The sequence below is a fragment of the Tiliqua scincoides genome, chromosome 3 (assembly GCF_035046505.1).
Source record: "Tiliqua scincoides isolate rTilSci1 chromosome 3, rTilSci1.hap2, whole genome shotgun sequence".
Lineage (NCBI taxonomy): Eukaryota > Metazoa > Chordata > Lepidosauria > Squamata > Scincidae > Tiliqua > Tiliqua scincoides.
The window spans coordinates 9,630,739-9,648,588 of NC_089823.1; the positions used below are offsets into that span (position 1 = coordinate 9,630,739).

General features: G+C 46.2%; 1 protein-coding gene across 1 annotated transcript in view; it reads right to left on the reverse strand.

Moving 5' to 3' along the window:
- Positions 1-17,850, reverse strand: part of DLG2 (discs large MAGUK scaffold protein 2) — a 1,048,787-nt gene that overhangs the window by 620,008 nt on the left and 410,929 nt on the right. The window lies entirely within an intron of this gene.

Below are 17,850 nucleotides of genomic sequence, written 5' to 3' on the forward strand. Positions count from 1 at the left end.
CCCACTTGTAAAATAGGGCATCAGTAGTGTAGAGGTGTGGCATGGGAAGCATTGCAGGCGCCGCAATGCACCATGTAAACAGCCCCTCCAATTTGCCCTTGGAACCATTCTCCTTTAGCAGCTATTTTATATGACCGCATCAAAGGAAGCATCCTTTGATCCTCCGATGCATCCTCGGCATCACCTGGCAGGACAAAGTTCCAAACAACACAGTCCTGGAACGAGCTGGAATCCCTAGCATGTATGCACTGCTGAAACAGAGACGCCTATGTTGGCTCGGTCATGTTGTGAGAGTGGATGATGGCTGGATCCCAAAAGAACTCCTCTATGGAGAAAGCGCCCTACAGGTAGACCACAGCTGCGATACAAGGACATCTGCAAGAGGGATCTGAAGGCCTTAGGGATGGACCTCAACAAGTGGGAAACCCTGGCCTCTGAACGGCCCGCTTGGAGGCAGGCTGTGCAGCATGGCCTTTCCCAGTTTGAAGAGACACTTGGCCAACAGTCTGAGGCAAAGAGGCAAAGAAGGAAGGCCTATAGCCAGGGAGACAGACCAGGGACAGACTGCACTTGCTCCCGGTGTGGAAGGGATTGTCACTCCCGAATCGGCCTTTTCAGCCACACTAGACGCTGTTCCAGAACCACCATTCAGAGCGCGATACCAGAGTCTTTCGAGACTGAAGGTTGCCAACAACAACAACAACATCAAAGGAAGACGTAACAGAACATAGCCCCCCCCCAGCAATTGAGTGGGAGCCACTGGGATTTTGTCCTCTCATGATTGTCTCAATCAATAGCCATTTTACCTTGCTAGCTCAAAAGGAGAGGTGAGACAGTGAGGCTCCATGCAAGTCCTCCCCTCCCAGAGCTGTCTCCATCAGCAGCCATTCCATCTGGCTGCATCTGAGAGAAAGGTGAGGTAGCAAGGTGTTCCTTACCTACTTTGTTGGGATCAAGTGCCATGTGGCCTCTCCCCAACTTGAACTGCTTCCTGTTATGGCCATGGCACCTGGATTTTGCTTTATTCCTCTATCTGTTCTATCTTCTTTATCTTTTGTATCCTGCCTATTAAACCAAAGTCATTTTATTTGAACTAGTTTGTGTACTGTGGCAGAAAGGATATATATATATATATATATATATATATATATATATATATATATATATATGTAGCAAACAAATAGTAAGGAATACTGTACATTTCATAAACAAAAACAGAAACCCTATCAGAATATAACTAGATTAATTTATTGTTTACTTTCACATACGCCCTTCCTCCAAGGCGCTCAGGGTGGTGTGCATGGTTCCTTGTGAGGAAGGTGAGGCTGAGAAGGAGTGACTGGTCCAAGTGCATGCAGGAAACCTCATGGCTGAGCATGAATTTGAACCTGGATCTTCCAGGTTTAAGTCCAGCTTCTGAACACCATCCTGGCTCTCTCCGGTGCATTCTGGATGATACACCTATTGCATGACTGGGTCATACAATAACGGTTGCTTATGACATGTGAGTATTAGTAAGGGTTGCTTATGTTACTAACCTGTTTTGTTTTGAACAGATGCGAGAGGGCTGAAGGGACAAGACACTGGGCTTAATAGCCTTTCTTTATTTGACTGGAATCAGATGGCATTTCTAGATCTTCCCATTCCAAGGGCTTGGGGCAATCTGTTAATTGCTGTCCCATGAAAATCAGTTTGATTTAAAACAACAACAACAACAAAGCAAAATATGGCTTCCAGAAAGTCTCAGATTTCAGTGAGCCTTGGGGGGTGGGGGGCACATAGATCTTGGGCAGTTATAGGAAGAAGGCTCTTTATGCACCTCAGCAGTCCTGACTTATGGCCTAATCGTACCAATTTTCCAGTGCTGGTGCAGTTGTGCCAGTGAGGTGTGCACTGCATCCTGTGGTGGAGAGGCAGTCACTGGGGCCTTCTCAAGGTATGGGAACATGTGTTCCTTTACCATGAGGCTGCATTGTGGCTACACCAGAGCTTGATAGTTGGATAGGATTGGGCCCTTAGTACTTAGGATACCAAAAAGTGAACTTCCACTTGATCTTAAATTATGCATACAGTGTTTTAGGTGTGAGGAACATGTATGGCTGTCTGTCTCATCACCTTCTCTCTCCACCAGGCATCCTTTCAATTACACACATCTTACACTGCACCAAAAGTATACACAGGAAATTAATTTAGCTAATACGATTTTCACTCTGTGCTTCAAACGTGCACTAAGTACAGGTTTCAATCCCATGCAAGCTATGTTTCAAATCCCAGATCAAATGTTAAAGAACAATGTGTTACTCTGCTTTGTTCTTCCCCTGCAGTGCCTTGTTGTTTTGACTTGCTGCTGAGAGCCACAGTGCGGGGAACTCTCTGTTGGTCTCATCCTGTCAAATTTGTTCCTTCTCTTCCTAGCTGAGTCTTTTCTCTGACACTAGATGGCAGCTGCTCTGTGCAGAGCAGGATGCCAGAGCAGTTCAGTGATAATTACAGCAGACTCTGTTGCTGCCATCCCATAATTGGTTTCCCTTAAATTGGCCAAAGGTTAGTGGATCCTTGGCACACTTCATCCACAGCTCTCTAGGAGCTGGCAGCGGCTTGGGACATCACAAAATCGCTGCAGATTTCCATTAAGCATCTGTGACCTTACTTGAACGTGGACACTGGTGTTTGAATGCAGGATTATTATGCAGTGGTTCGTAAATTGAATGTTTGTAACTTGGGAAGCCCCTGTACTATCAGCAAGCATGCCATTTTACATGGTCACGAACTTGAAAGCCAGGTCTCTGCCTCCAAAAGCTTACAAACTATGTTTGGACAGGGATCAGGGCACAGAGACACAACAAGAAAGGGAGGGTGGCACAGGCTAAAGGATGAAAGCCAGAAAAACTACAGTATATACAATATATACGTATATGTATATACTATATGTATATAGTATATACAATTATATGCTTTACCATTTGTTTTCCCAAATTCCAGTTCCAAGCTTTACTTAGAGAACTCCCCTTTAGCTAGAGGACACCTTAAGCTGACTAGTTCCCCTTGCTCAAACCCTGCTCGCTCTAGCAGCTTACAAAACTATTATTGACCCTCAGTAGGTAGCTTGGCTGTGTGGCTGCAGGGTCCCTCCTCCTGGTCCTCAAAGCAACAGCTCTTCTGAGTATAGCAGTGCCCCCTCAGCTCTCCATACTCAGCAGCCTCCAGGCGTCCCTGTTCCAGCAATCCTCAGTAGTACGTTCACCCGCCCATCCATCCATCAACCAGTCAGTTAGTCTGCTGGTCAGTCAGCAGGTTCAGTAATCTGTCAGCCAGTCCATTAGTCACTCAGTCCGTTAGTCAGTCCATCAGTCAGCTAGTCCATCAGCCAGTCCTCTCTCCTTCCTCCAACCTTACCTCCTTCTGCTACCCACAAAACTCTCCCTCCTCCAGGTGCCGCTTTTATCCCTTAGGGCTTTGTTGCCTCAAGTGGCCTCAAGTGGCCCTGTCTCCTTGAGGGATCTTACGCATTTCCATAACACCACGGAGCCACAACAAAATTATTGTGTACAAGTGGACCTTGTCAAGCACAAGGATTATGGCCCAATCCTATGCAGGCCTGCTACCAGTGCAACACATGTTCTGCAGGTAGGCACTGCCTTGCAGCAGGTATAAAGCATGCTCTGGCAGTACATGAACTCACACACTGCGGGAAAGCCAGCAGAAAGGCCAGAGCCTTCTCCTATGTGCCGAAGGATGGCTGACCACCTGCTGAGGCAGGTAAGTGGTAGGGGAGGGCAGAACAGGGTGTGGGAGGGCAGGATGAACAGCAATGTGGTGAGGGAATGGAGGAATGGGTCAGTGACGGGCTGGGGAAGGGCAGATTGGGTCCAGGAGCAGGTGGGTCCAGTGGCAACACTGGCTGCCAAATCTTAGCCCCTTCCCAGACTCGGTCCTGTGGCATGGGTCCATGGGGACCTGCACTAGAGCAGGACTGAGCAGACTCCTCTGCACTGTGGTGGCGTACCCCCAGGTAAGGGAACAAATATTCCCTTACTCAGAAGAGACCTCTGCAACTGCCCCCTCGCCCTGCAAGACGCAGTGGTGCAGATGCAAGATGCAGTAGCCACTGCATTGGCGAGGGTGGGTGGCTGTGGGAGAATAGGATTGGGCTGAATAATCCTCCACATTAAAACACATATATGACTAGTTCAGTGGACCCCAGATCAACATCGTGCGGTGAATATTGCAGTTCTAGCTGAAAAAATGGGAGCCTGCTGCCACAAATAGCTCACCCAGTTCTTGCTATACTGGTATGTCTGTGAGCAGGCCAAACCTGTATGATGGGAAACTTTCCTCCATTCATCTTTGGGTGCATTCTGCACTTGCTGCAAAGATACACACGCTGCCTGGAGAATCAGGCTCTAAATATACCAGAGACTGTAAGCTGCATGGGGCAGGAACCTTTTTTGCTTTGTGATTTGCATGCATTCTACAGTGTACACAGACAAAACTGCCTAAATAAAATAAAACTCCATAAATACTGAGGAAAGGCAGAGTTTAAAAAAAAATAAAAATCCATTAAATAAATAAATTATACAAATATAATTATATGCTCCCAATTTTCTAAACCAGCCTAAATACCCTGGTGTTGCTAATCCAGCTTGGACTTTGAAAAAGGTTCTACACGTATCCATCAATGGTAATGAAGTGTGCTAAATCAGATGATTATTCCATGCACAACACTGACAGTTCAGTTCAATTAATTTAGGTCATCTCAGAGGCTGAAGCGATCAGAAGCGCCAAAGGGCAAAGCAAGCATCCTTTCAATGCGTCGGAAGGAGCCTTTTTACAAACGGCTTTGATACCAAAAGAAATTTTCAATGTTAAAAGTGGACAAAGAGAAAAAGGCTTCGTAATTTTCCCTTATCGTTTTTTGCTAATTAGTCAGTATTCAAGCCACAGCTTTATTGCAGCCCTTTCATAAGTCCATGTTTCATTTGTTTTTACTCCCATCAGACTGTTGTAAGTAGCATACCAGTGATCATCGCATTTACGCCTGCGTGCCGTAGACAGCAGTCTGGACGCAGCCCTTGGCCAAATAATTTCCATCTGCATCATGAGATTAGAAGACATTGTTCAGGGCAAACTGAGATTGTGGGATAAAATTGGGCTCAAATAAAATTCTACCCCAAATTTCACACACTAGTGAATTTAGAGGCCAGTTGCAGTGATTTTTTTTTTAATGGGGGAGGGTGAAAGATTGCAAAACTTTAGGGGACTTGATATTTGGTGGTAGCAGCAATATTTCCCCCCTCCCTTTCCTTTTGGTAACTTGTTTCTTATTAAATAAAAAGAAGACGAAACAAGGGGTAAAAGTTGCTATTCTTGCCACTGATGAGCCTTTCCAAAACTTCTTGCAAACATTCTCCCCCCTAAAATTGTTCATCAGTTCCAGCCTCCCGTATTACTGTCCTCCAGATTTTGAATGTAAAGTTCAAAAAGCTGAACGTCCAACTCAACCAGACAATAAACACCAATACACTGAAAGAATGTCTAGTTTGCCCTTCGGCACTTCTGATAGTTATAGTACCTGAGATGACCTAACATGGCAGCATCATGTTGAGCTCTCCACCCTTTGTTTCTGCAATGTCCTGAAACTTACTACATGTCCAGCATGAGTTCCTAGTTCAAAATAGACACCCATTTCTTCCTCCCCATCACTGTTCATTCGTTCTGCTTCTAATTCTGGACTCTGTCCCTCACTTATTCCACTAATTGCCATCACTTGCTCTATCCCTTGCCTACACTCTCCCTGATTTGGGCAACAGAGAGATGGGCTACAGGATGAATGGGTGACAATGGCAAAAGAAGGAGATCTGGGGAAGATCAGTGAGTCCTTTGTTCTGATGTGGGCCCCAGTGATTGCTTGACACTGGCAACTCCTGATACTGGTCCTGTGTATGTCCAGACATTGTGCATTTCCTTGCCGCCAGCAGCAGTTGCAATCGCCACCAGGAAGTGGAAAGGAGACAGGGAAACACACGGTGTGATTATGACAATACAGATACCCCCGTATCTGTGGATCCAGTATCCATGGCTTCAATTATCTGCAGATCCTGGGGAGCGCACCCCTCGTAGTGCCCACTAACATTCTTTAAAGGCTTATCAGGGAATGTTTCGTGCTTTAAACAAGTTGCTATAAGCCAGGAGTTCCCAAACTTGCAGTGAGTTTGGGAACCAAAGTAAGTTATTTCGGGGGGAGAGGGGAAGGCAGCAACATGATCACCAGGATTGTGACCCACTTTGGGTTTGCAATTGCGAAACAAGAAGTGGCTGTGATCCTTATTTTTCGACTTGCAGAGGGAGACAGGGAGCCCTGTGGAGTCCTGTGGAGGGGTCTGCGAGGCTCCCTGCACTCCCCCCCCCAAGGCCGGCGTTGCATTAGGCAAGTTCAAAAAACCCCTGTCCCCAGCAGTGGCATGATCTTGGTGAACACATCTCTGCCTTCCCCTCTCCCCACCCCTTCTGGGGGTCAAAGGCAGGGGTTCCCTGGCTGGGGCATCATGATGCCCCAGTTTGGAAGCCCTGCTATAAGCATGTCCGCTTATAGAGCACAAGAGCAGGCTGCCAGCAGCCTGAATGTCAGACAAAAATAGACCTAATACTAAACAGGAAGCAGTTAACTTCCACTTCTTGTTTAGCATTAGGACTATTTTCATCAGGATGCCAGCAGCCTGCTCTTGTTGCGCTATAAGCAAGGATGCGTTTAGCAACCTATTTAAAACAAGGAACACTCCCTGTTTCTGATAAGCCTTTAAAGAATTTAAAGAATGTTAATGAGTGTGGGATGAGGATCCCAAAGGATCTCCTCTATGGAGAACTCGTGCAAGGAAAGCGCCCTACAGGTAGACCACAGCTGCGATACAAGGACATCTGCAAGAGGGATCTGAAGGCCTTAGGAGTGGACCTCAACAAGTGGGAAATCCTGGCCTCTGAGCATCCCACTTGGAGGCAGGCTGTGCAGCATGGCCTCTTCCAGTTTGAAGAGACACTTGGCCAACAGTCTGAGGCAAAGAGGCAAAGGAGGAAGGCCCATAGCCAGGGAGACAGACCAGGGACAGATTGCACTTGCTCCTGGTGTGGAAGGGATTGTCACTCCCGGATTGGCCTTTTCAGCCACACTAGAACGCTGTGCCAGAACCACCTTTCAGAGCGCGATACCAGAGTCTTTCGAGACTGAAGGTTGCCAATACAATACAATGAGTGTGTGGCAGGCCACTATTAATAGAGGCATCGCCTGTATCCTCAGTTTTCATATCAGTGGGAGACCCCTGGAATGGATCCCCTATAGGATATGGGGGCATAGATATGGGGTAGATATGGGGGCACGCCTATATATGGTGTAAGCTTTACTACACCTTGCAGAAGGGGAGAGCAGAGAGCTCAACACAGGATTATTGCTGCTGGGTGTCAGTCCTGTATTTTTGTACATAAAAAGAACTTCCTGACCATGGGTAGAAGAAGCATTTGCTTACTTCAGAACAGCCTCTACAGCAAGCCACCCTTGCGTGAACAGTCAGAACAGTGAGAATTAATTCCAAGCACGCAAGTGTTACAAAGATTTCCTTAAGCAACAGTCTTCTTTGGAGATGGTACAACTGTGATAGAATTGACAGTGGGACAACTTACACATCCCAATTCAAAAGGAGACAATGGGAGCCGAGGTCAATTAGTATATGTCCTTCCCGCTGTGGAGGAGAAATATTATCATAATGGTCACAGTATACATTCCTAGATCAAATTTCCAGCAATTGTAATCTCTAAAACGTTCTTTGAGAAGATGTACATTAGCGTGAACCTTATGTCACTTCTGAAAAGGATGTGAGCTCATTGCCTAGTCATAAAATTATCCATTTCTTTAAAAGCATTCATATCCTGCCTGTCCAATCCCTGCGGGAAAGCTCAAAGCGACTTAAATCAATAAAATAAACAGCCTAGAAAACCACAACAGTAACAAAACTCCACTGGAAAGTGGTGATTTAAGCCCATCATGACAACACAGCAGAGAAAAGGGGCCTACAACTGGATCTCTCCAAGGCCAAAGGAAGAGAGGGAAGGAGGAGCCTGGAGGCTGGGATGTACTTATGGGGATGGTGCATACTTAAGTCACATAATCATCGCTGCAGTTATAATTGCCTTCAGGTTGCTTTGCCTTTGCACCAGCAGCTTTGCCCATAGTTAGGTGGGAAGGAGGTTCATCTCCATTAAAAAAAGAAAGCAGAGACCTTGCAGTTACTAACTAAGAAAGTTTTAAAGGCTGGAGCCTCCATTTTCAGGGAGGGTGCTGTTAAGTGGAATCTGTGGAACTCCTTGCCATAGGATGTGGTGACGGCATCTGGGCTAGATGCCTTTAAAAAGGGATTGGACAGATTTCTGGAAGAAAGGTCCATTACAGCTGACAAACCATGTTGACTATAAGCAGCCTCCAGATTTTAGAGGTAAGTTGTCTCTGAATGCCAGGAGCAAGGGTGTGGCCTTGGCCTTGGGCAGCAAGAAGTTGGCATTTTGGAGAAAACAGCTCCCACCAGCACAGTCTATGCACATATTGTCCCATTCTCAAGAAAATACCAAATGCATAACTGGGGGGGTGTACATGGTAAGCAGCTGTGTTCACATTGGGGGAAAAGCCACTGGGCACAATTTTACTTCCCCTACATTCAGTGAATTTGAGGGTCATTACAGGTGGAACCTTGGTATCCACTGATTTGGTATCCACTGATTTGACTTTCCACTGATACAGAGGTCCACCTTTAAATGGCTTCTAACAAGGAAAAAAGCATCCAAATTTCCTACCTTCATGTTGTTAAATAATTATAATTTCATTCCATTGGATTCCATGATTCACCCCCTCTAGTGGCTGAATGCAGTATAGCACCTATATCAATGCATTCTGTGGTCACAATAGAGCAAGAAACCTGGAAGTGGGTCTTCATAAAGCTATTTTTCCACTGATTTTTTTTATTCACTGGGGGTTCTGGAATGGAACCCCAGTGATAACAAGGCATGATCTGTACTTGAGAACAGCGTTTACATGTTCTGTACTAAAACATTGTTGCATATTTATTGTTTAGATAAATCTCTGCCTTTCATTTTAAACTAATTCGTGGGGGTAGTAGCTGTGTAGATTTTCATAAAGCGGAGAGCATGAGTGGGGGTGGGAAGGAGGAGGAGATACTGCAAACTGCCTAAGAAAAATCTAAATACATAATAATAGAAATGCTACAGAAAGTGTGTGGGAGAAAAGTGCTTCCTTTGCACATCATGAAATATGTGACTCTTTCTCCTCCGAAGCCCATCAACTCAGATGACAGAGTGGCACCTACTTTTCTTGTTGTGATCATATTTTTAGTGTTCCTACCAGTGATCCAGAGATTGAGCCATCACAGGGTGTAGGGCAGTAAGACACAGGAAAAGGTAGAGTGTGAGCAGCTCATTACAATTCCTTCCCATGCGTGCCCGGCCATTGGTGCAGCAATGATTAAGAAAACGGAGGCTACACTCAGGCTTGTGATTAGATATTCAACTCTGGTGCAGTGTATGGACAAGCAACTGTATGTGGCTAGTTACCACAGCATTCCCTAAAAGTCCACTGACGGAAGCAACCGTACGCTTCCGTACATGGCTGCAGCCACCCGCGAGATGCACAATGACTGCTTTTAAAATATGCATGTACATCTGTGGACTTACCGGACCGGGGGGGGGGGGGCTGGAAAGGATTCACAGTGAAACCAGCAGCAGGGAGTCTTGCTAGTCTGAAGGCAAGCTGAGCAGGCACTGGTCTGGGCTTGCCTCACCTACCAGAAACAAGCACCCAGGGGGAACATCTGGGAGAGGAGGGGAGGAGACTGGAAGGGAAGGAAGAAGGCCAGCTGGAGGAGAAGCAATAAAAGAGCCTGCCTGCCAGTGATGAGAAGCCTTGAGGGAAGGTGCTGAGGGACATAAGAGGCCCAACTTGCTGGGCACCAGCCACAACCTCCCTGGAAGGTCTCTTAAATCACCAAGGTGGCGCAGGAGACAGAGTGCCTTAACCCTCTCCCCACACCAGTTCCAAGGTGGCACTAAGAGATTTGCCTGCTCTGCAATGGTTGACAGCCATTTACAGCTCCCACAATTGCAAATTGACCCTGTATATGCCTGATCTTGGAAGCTAAGCAGGGTCAGGCCTGGTTAGTACTTGGATGGGAGACCGTCAAGGAATACCAGGTGCTATAGGCTTATACCATAGTCTTTCGAGACTGAAGGTTGCCAACCAACCAGTTGCTCAGTCCTGAAGTAGGGCCCTCCCTCAGTGGCGTGGACCTTTCACTGCAGTACCTTAGGGCTGCGATATTCCATGCAAGAGGTGAAGCGGCTCCAATGCGCCTCGTACAATGTATGCCACAACAGTATGACATTAAGAAGTGACAGACAGTCCATCTAGCTCTGTACTGTCCACACTGCCTCACAGTGGCTTGCCAGGGTTGCAGATGAGTTTTTGCGAGCCCTCCCTGAAAATGCCATGTCCTCCACCATTTAGCTACAGTCCCTCACCATAGGTTAGGAAAATGCCCAAGACAGCTTTCACTTCTGCCACAAACTCAGTAAGGGCCCTTGGACACCAACCTTTCTCAGCCAACCTTAGAAGACACCTGCTGGATCAGAATCTAGCCCATTTCATCTAGCACCCCGCTGCCCATGTTGGCTAACCAGATTCTTCTGAAAAGCCCAGAAGGCAGGACTTGAAAAGTGACAGCACTCTTCTGCTATTGCTCCCCAGCAGCTGGCATTTGCTGCTCCTGCACATGGAGGTTCAATATAGCCAATATTGCTAATAGCCCCTGGCAAATCTATCATCCTTTTAAGCCTTCTAAGATAGCGGCTGTCACTACATCTAGTTGTGGAGGATTTTATACATGAATTATGCATTCTGTGAAGAAGTGCTTTCTTCTATGCGTCCTGAATCTCACACCAATAAAATTAATTGGATGACCCTGAGTTCGAGCCTTCCAATAAAAGGAGCAGCATTTCTCTTTCCTATGTATCTCTACTCAGAAGTAAGCCTCACCAAGTTCAATAGGACTTATTCCCACATGAGTATGCATAGGATTCCAGTCTATTCTGAATTTATTTTCTACACACTATGCACAGTTTTATAAATTATGCAGGGATGGATAGAGTAGATAGAAGGAGTGTTCTTTTCTATCTCACATTACACCAGAATCAGGAGACATCCACTAAAACTGAGTAAGGAGTCAGGAGAGTAAAAACAGACAAAAGCAAATATTTCTTTAGCCAGTAATGATCTGTGGAACTCCTTGCCACAGGATGTTGTGGAGACTGGCTTAGATGCCTTTAAAAGGGGACTGGGCAGATTTCTGGAAGAAAAAAGTCCATCACAGATTACAAGCCATGTTGGATATGTGCAACCACCTGGTTTTAGAAGTAGGCTACCTCAGAATGCCAGATGCCAGGGTGTGACAATCGGATGCAGGCATCTTGTTGTCTTGTGTGCTCCCTGAGGCAGATAGTCGGCTGCAGTGAGATACAGCAAGCTGGACTAGATGGGCCTTTGGCCTGATCCAGCAGGGCTCTTCTTATTTTCTTATAACCTCTACGATGCCCCCCCCTTAATCTTAAAGAAAAAATAACACTAATTGTTACTAAAGAAGCCCCAAATTCTTTAGTCTTTCCTCACAAGAAAAGTCCTTCAAAACCCTTAATCATATTGATTGCTCTTTTATGCATCTTCTCCCCTCCCCCCAATCTCAAGAACAAAAGAACATAAGAACAGCCCCACTGGATCAGGCCATAGGCCCATCTAGTCCAGCTTCCTGTATCTCACAGCGGCCCACCAAATGCCCCAAGGAGCACACCAGATAACAACAGACCTGCATCCTGGTGCCCTCCATTGCATCTGGCATTCTGACTTAGCCCATTTCTAAAATCAGGAGGTTGCGCATACACATCATGGCTTGTATCCCGTAATGGATTATTCCTCTAGAAACTTGTCCAATCCCCTTTTAAAGGCGTCCAGGCCAGTCGCCATCACCACATCCTATGGCAAAGAGTTCCACAGACCAACCACACGCTGAGTAAAGAAATATTTTCTTTTGTCTGTTCTAACTCTCCCAGCACTCAATTTTAGTGGATGTCCCCTGGTTCTGGTGTTATGTGAGAGAGTAAAGAGCATCTCCCTATCCACTCTGTCCATCCCCTGCATAATTTTGTATGTCTCAATCATGTCCCCCCTCAGGCGTCTCTTTTCTAGACTGAAGAAGCCCAAACACCATAGCCTTTCCTCATAAGGAAGGTGCCCCAGCCCTGTAATCATCTTAGTCGCTCTCTTTTGTACCTTTTCCATTTCCACTATGTCTTTTTTGAGATGCGGCGACCAGAACTGGACACAATACTCCAGGTGTGGCCTTACAATCGATTCGTACAACAGCATTATAATATTAGCCGTTTTGTTCTCAATATCTTTCGTAATGATCCCAAGCATAGAATTGGCCTTCTTCACTGCCGCCGCACATTGGGTCGACACTTTCATCAACCTGTCCACCACCACCCCAAGATCTCTCTCCTGATCTGTCACAGACAGCTCAGAACCCATCAGCCTATATCTAAAGTTTTGATTTTTTTGCCCCAGTGTGCATGACTTTACACTTACTGACATTGAAGCGCATCTGCCATTTTGTTGCCCATTCTGCCAGTCTGGAGAGATCCTTCTGGAGCTCCTCACAATCACTTCTGGTCTTCACCACTCGGAAAAGTTTGGTGTTGTCTGCAAACTTTGCAACCTCACTGCTCAGCCCTGTCTCCAGGTCATTTATGAAGAGGTTGAAAAGCACCGGTCCCAGGACAGATCCTTGGGGCACTCCGCTTTTCATTTCTCTCCATTGTGAAAATTGCCCATTGACACCCACTCTCTGTTTCCTGGCCTTCAACCAGTTCTCAATCCATGAGAGGACCTGTCCTCTAATTCCCTGACTGTGGAGTTTTTTCAATAGCTTTTGGTGAGGGACCGTGTCGAACGCCTTCTGAAAGTCCAGATATATAATGTCCACGGGTTCTCCCGCATCCACATGCCTGTTGACCTTTTCAAAGAATTCTATAAGGTTTGTGAGGCAAGACTTACCCTTACAGAAGCCATGCTGACTCTCCCTCAGCAAGGTCTGTTCATCTTTTTTCTGCAGAGTATTATCTGTACTGGCACAACACACATACACACAGACGGAACTTTGGCGCACATTTCTGTGTCAAACTAAACATGGACCTAAACACAGACGTTAAAATTTTGATTTGACACACAGACAGGCAGGCAGGCAGGCAGGCAGGCAGCATGTAGGGAAAGTCAAAATAGTCTGAAACTGTGGTGGGGTATGGGGGGGGGAGACTTTCGTACTTTGTCCTCACTGTGATGCTGATCCTGATCGTGCCTCCCTCCTTTTTTTAATGGAAAAAAAGCTTCTACTGAAAGCCAAAGGAAACTTTTACCATTAAAAATGGTCTGTTTGGAGCTGCAGTCCAGATTGGAAAGGCTGTGAGGGCAAAATACTAAAGCCCCACTGTCAGCATATTTCATGGCCCCTCCACACACTATCTGCTAAAAAATAACAACCAGAAGGTTCACACACATGTCTACGAATACATCTAATTTGACCTTCAATAGAGCCAAACAATAAGAATATAAGAAGAGTCTTGCTGCATCAGACCAAGAGTTCATCTACACCAGCACCTGTTTTCCCACAGTGCCCAATCAATGATTCCCGGAGGCCCACAAGCAGGGCATCAAGATAACAGCCCTTCTTCACTGTTTCCACCCTCCAGCAACTATTCAGTAGCACACTTCATTTGTACATGAAATTCCATTTAACTATGGAGGGTTCCAGGAGTCCCGTGCATTCTTTAGCTGGAGCTGACATCAAATCGATTGAAACAAAGGGAAACTGTAAGCTAGAATCACCTATACTGCACACCCAATGCTGAAAGTAGCAGAAAGACCAGAGGCGTCCTGCTTCTGACATTATGGTGCTGTCAGGCCATTAAATGATGTGATCGAACCAGAAGAACCCAAAAGGGTTGGGAATGGTAGCCAGCAGGGTGTAAGATCAGTTGGCTGGTACCAGCCCTTAAGAGAGGCTGTAGGGGAAGAGAGCGATGGTGGATTGGAAAGCAGGAGGATGGAGAGGGCCAGGACACAAGGAAAATAAACAGGGGGAATAACTGGGGAGATAAGGATGGCCAGAGGAGGATGTAGGACAAGCCAAAGGAAACCTGGTCTGGCAAGAAAACTGCACCTAAGATGAGTTGTACCCATTCTCTGCCCACATGAGACATTTGCTTGTCACAGGAAGTAAAAGTGGGCCTCAACTTAAAGACTGGGTCAAATTAAGGGATAGCAAAGAATAAAAGTAGAATTATTGTCCTGAGTCACTGAGGAAAGCAGGTTCACGGATTTAAGAAGGTTTACGAGATGCAATTTTCATGTGTCTTAAGCCAAGGAAGCTAGGGAGGCCACATGTGAGCACCATCTATAATGGCAGTATGTCTTTCTTGAGACCCTGTGGTATTGAGCTGCCCCTGGGGGCAAGAGAGGAGGACACAGAAGCCCCTGAAGGCCAAGGAACGTTCTGCAACCTTAGACATTCTTGCAGCCACAATTTGTTGCTGGACTGGGTCCACTGCTGATTTCTGCTCTTCCCCTCAGAACACTGTGCAGGCTCTTGCTATGCTCCGCTAACCTATTGCAACAGACACCATGGGAGTCAACAGAGGATGAAATTTGCTCTCCACATTCCTCCTCAGCCCTCTGCCTCTGCCAAACACATCACCGCAGGCAGTCACAAAAGTTATCCTTTTTTTTATTTTCAGAAGTTAATTGAGCTTAGAATTGAACCAGTGGGCCACATCCCTTTTAACCAGGGGTGCAGCTGCTTAAGGATACTTGGCTGTGAGCAATGCACAGTGCATGGAAATGCTGCCTACTTACCCATCCTCTTAATGGCACATGGTGAAAGCCTTGGTGGAGTCCTGTGAAATCAATGCACTTGAGTCAAAGGGCTTGAATGTAAAAACAGGCACCTCTGTCCTCCTGGATAGCACTGAATGAAAGCCATGCTGACAAATTTTTATGGCACTTTAATTAGACAGCAACTGTTACTCTGCACATGCCTGATCTTGGAAGATAAGCAGGGTCAGGCATGGTTAGTACTTGGATGGGAGACCACCTGGGAATACCGGGTGCTGTAGGCTTATACCATAGTCTTTCGAGACTGAAGGTTGCAAACCAGATTTGGAATCTGTTGTTATTCATAATTTGAACTGCAGCAGAAATGGGGCTCATATCAAGATGCCTCCAAAATTATCTGAATTTCCCCATGGATTTTATTGTGCAGAATGACTTGATCCGATTTCCAAAATGCAACAGACGCTTTAGGAATTCTCCACCATTCTACGAGCTGTTTGATTTCCAAACCCTATCGATACGTGCAATACACTGCACGTTCCAGTTTCTTCAGTGTGGTGTAGTGGTTTGGGAGGTGGACAATCCAGGTTCAAATCCCCCCTCGGCCACGAAGCTTCCTGGGTGACCTTGGGCCAATCACTTTCTGTCAGCCTCACCTACCTCACAGGGTTGTTGTGAGGAGAAGAAGGAGGGGAGCAGCTGCGTACACCGCCCTGAGTTCTTTGGGCGGTAGAAAAATATGAAAAATAAAAATAAATAAATTTGTGTATTTTCCCCATGAGGGTTGACACCGACTCTTAGGATGCCCCGAGCACAAAAAGTGTGGGCATCTGTGCATGAACATGTGCACACCAGCTACCCTCTTCCCCACTCACAAACTGGGCAGAAGAGAGTTTTGCTTTGTACCACAACTATAGTGATGGCCCAAAGCAGTACTTGTGCCTGCTGCTACCCAGCAACTGGGCAGAAGATGGAAAAGAGTCCTTTGTATCACTTCTACAATGACAGTACAAAGGAGATCTCTCCTCCTCTCTGGCCAGCGTTGGATGGGGGTTTTCCTTGAGGCCATTGCTGCAGAGGCAGCACAAAAGAGTTCTCTGTCTGCGGCTGCTACTGCTTCCTTCGCATCGTCTAGGAAGCATCCCTGTGGCTTATCGGGTGATATATGGAGAGTGCCTGCAGGAGTTCAGTTACTCTGTCTAGCTATACCACACAGGACAAACTTCTCCCATACCCTGAGAAGCTGTACAGTTCCCCACTCCCAATCCATGCTGCCTGCCACACTCTAATGATGTCAATACACATTTTCCAGCCCTTCTACCTGTGTTTGAAGATGCCAGGGAGCTCTATCTTCTTGAGTTCTAGCGTCTTCACTTGGAAAGACTTCAGATCTTCAGTATGCAAAGCACATGTTCAACACCGTGCTGCCACCCTTTCTCTAAATTAAGCATTACAGAGTGTAGGAGAACTAAATACAGGGTTCTCCTTGGCAGAAATTAACCTGAGGGCTCCCTTTAGCAGCAAATGATGTACAACGAGTCATTTTCAGACACCTAGCAGGAAATTATGATCCTGCAAGCCACTCCCTGTTATCCTCTTCTCTTCCCCAACATAGGCTACAATCCTAACCACACTTTTCTTAGAGTAAGTCCCATTGAACAAAATAGGACTTACTTCTGAGTAAACCTGGTTAGGATTGTGCCCACAAAGAGACAGTATCCCCCATCCAAGTGGTTTGGGGGAAAGGTGTGCAAGGACTATGAAGAAGGACAGGGGAGAGGTGGAGATAGAATGAAAGTCCTCTTTCAAGTCAGACCCAGCTCAAGAGCACTGGACTTTCCTGAAATGGGACCACCTTATTCAAGAAGACAGAATTCACATTTCAGGCTCCCCTATTTCAAAGTCTTCCTTCCCTGCCAGTTTGAAGAAGGATTGCACTACTCATCTAGTCATTTGTCCTAGTCAAAAAGAAGGAGATAACAGTAGTTCTTCCATAAGGACAAACATAAGAAGATACTTGGTGGATCAGACCAAAAGTCAGTCTAATTCAGCATCATCTTTTAAACAATGGTCAACCAGATGCTTCTGAAAAGAACACAAGCAGGGCATGAAGGCAACAGTGTTCCACTACAACAACTGTAATTCAGAAACATGCTGCCACTAACCATGTAAGTTCCACACAACCACCATAGCTAATAGCTGTTGATAGACCCATCCATTATAATGTTGTTTTCAAGCCATGTAATTAGGACTTAGTCATGTCATTTGCCTGTGTGTGCTTGCTTTTCTTGGTGCATGGGATTGGGGGGAATCCCCACTGGGTCCATGTAAGGAGACAGGAGGGCTTTAATCATTCACCCACCAATTCAGGTCCAACCACCTCCCCCAGGTTCTGTCTACACCGGAAAACAACTTCTAATCACTCCAGTGAAAGCTGTCTACTTCAAGTCGATAGCACAATGGGGCTTATTCTGCATCAGGACTGCAGTAGGGGGTAGGGTTAACGTCCCTCATCCTCTGCCACAGTCTGAGTTCACAATGGGCCCTTCTGTGTGTGTTGTTTCCACACAAAGAAAGAACAAGCACATCAAGGCTAATGATGTAACTAAGAGCAGGTCTAGTTTGGCTCTGATTTTACAGCCAGTCACAACCATGGCGCAGATGGTATTTTCAGCAAAGACTAAGGATGGAACTAACTGTTACGATAAGTATAGGGCTGCCACAGTCACGAAGCTATCAGGTGCCTAGTTCCCTCACCTCTCCTTCTGTAATGTCTACTACAACTTACTTGTGTTTTGACTTTATGATGTCGTGTGGCTGGACCCTGCTGTCCGCAGCAGCCAATGAAGTAAAGCAGAAGCGGT